Source organism: Gekko japonicus, unplaced genomic scaffold (genome assembly GCF_001447785.1).
Source record: "Gekko japonicus isolate JY-2015 unplaced genomic scaffold, Gekko_japonicus_V1.1 scaffold2497, whole genome shotgun sequence".
Taxonomy (NCBI): domain Eukaryota; kingdom Metazoa; phylum Chordata; class Lepidosauria; order Squamata; family Gekkonidae; genus Gekko; species Gekko japonicus.
The window spans coordinates 58,761-60,751 of NW_015167129.1; the positions used below are offsets into that span (position 1 = coordinate 58,761).

General features: G+C 45.1%; 1 protein-coding gene across 2 annotated transcripts in view; it reads left to right on the forward strand.

Moving 5' to 3' along the window:
* The window catches only part of RCSD1 (RCSD domain containing 1), a 59,822-nt gene that overhangs the window by 46,034 nt on the left and 11,797 nt on the right, over positions 1–1,991 (forward strand). The window lies entirely within an intron of this gene.

Consider the following 1,991-nt stretch of genomic DNA (forward strand, 5'->3'; position numbering starts at 1 on the left):
TGTATTGTGTGTATTGTGGGTCCCCACTTGTATTCTATAATCTGCTTTGAGTCTCAGTGAGAAGGGCAAACTATAAATAAAGTAAGTAAATTGTAAAGCATAATGCATCAACAGCAGGATGTGACTTTGGGTTGTCAGGAGGGGCTGCTCTGACTTTCAGCCATATTTGAGATGTATATTACGCACTGCTGAAACACTGTTAAAATGTAGGTATGGTTTGTTCACTGCCAAATTTAGTTAAAGGCACAGGGATCTGTCTTGGGCCCTGTGTTGTTCAATGTCTTTCTGAATGACTTGGATGAAGGAATAGAGGGGATGCTCATTAAATCTGCAGGTAGTACTAAATTAAGAGAGGTAGCAAACACAGTAAAAGACAGAATCAAGATTCAGGATGATCTTTCCTGAAGGGGGCGAGGCATCCCCGACGTGATGATGTCACGTTGAGGATGTCTGCCGCCGCCCCCCACCCGCCCGTGCGCCAGATCTCCAGAAACGGCAGTTCCCTGCACTTAAAGGAGCCGGCATTTCCCTTTTAAATGCAGTAGCCGGTGTTTTCCCCTTTAAGAGCAGCCGCATTTCCCTTTTAAAAGTATGAAGCTGGCATTTCCCTGCAAACTTGCGGAGATTGGGCTTGGCGAGGAAACACGGGTTACACACACTTAAAGGGAGAGAGATGGGTGGCTGTGGGTGTTGGGGGTGGGGCTTCCTCCACCAGCCATCTGGCCAGTGTCAGGAAGGAGCCCACTAAATCAGAGGATCCCCCACTGGGGGGCTGGAATGCCTAATAGCAGCAGTTTGAAAATGTCATGCCATCATCCATTCAAGATTCAGGATGATCTTGACAGGCTGGAAAACTAACAAAAAGGATTTCAACAGAGATAAATATAAAGTTTTGAATTTAGGTAGGAAAAAACAAAGGCATAATTATAGGATGGGGAAGGCTTGTCTTGGTAGTTGTATATCTGAAAAACGTCTTAGTAGATCATATCCTGAACATGAGTCAGCAGTGTGATGCAGTAGCTAAAATGGTAAATGTAGTTTTGGGCTGCATCAACAGAAGTATAGTGTCCAGACTACGTGAAGTGATAGTATCACTTTGCTCTGATTAGACCACACATGTTCACTTTTGGGAGCCTCAGTTTAAGAAGGATATTGACAAGCTGAAATGTGTCCAAAGGAGGATGACAAAGATGGTGAGGGGTCTGGAGACCAAATCCTATGAGGGAAGGTTGAAGGAGCTGGGTATGTTTAGTCTGGAGAGAAGATGGTTAGGAAGGAATATGGTATCCATTGTCAAGTATTTTAAGGGCTGTCCTATAGAGGATGGAGCAGAGTTGTTTTCTGTTGCCCCAGGAAGTCAGACCAGAACCAATTTTCCTCCTGGCCAGATTGGCCTTGGAGGGTTTTTTTGCCTTCCTCTGGGCATAGAGCAGGGGTCACGGGGATGGGAGGGATGTAGCTGTGAATTTCCTGCATTGTGTGCAGGGGGTTGAACTAGATGACCCTTGGGGTCCATTGTAGCTCTATGTTTCTGTGTTTCTATCTGTAAGTACAGCTTTCAACAAGAATAGATAAAGATTAAGGGGTTATCCAGAACACCAGCTCAAAGATGCCCCACCACACTATTGCCCTTGCGGAAAAGAGCCTCACAATGACATTCAAGGGGAATAGTATAGTGCAATATCCAGTTCAGAAGAAGTGGTGGGGAATAAACATGCAGTAGGTGGAGGGATTGCCATGCTGCTGCTTCTTACTTTTCCCCTTCTCACTTTTTAAAGAAAGCCTGCTCACCTGTTCTCTAGCACTTAAAACAGGAGGAGAGCAATTTGGCTTGCAAACGGGAAGCTGCATGCAAACTAAAATGGACTATTATCAGGGTAGAGTCTGGGGAAAAAACCTTTGTAAGTTTTCTCCCTGCAATGATCCAGCTAAAGTCTCTATGCCAAGTCTTAAGGTTTGTCACTGGGCAGTGTGTGTGTGTGTGTGTGTGT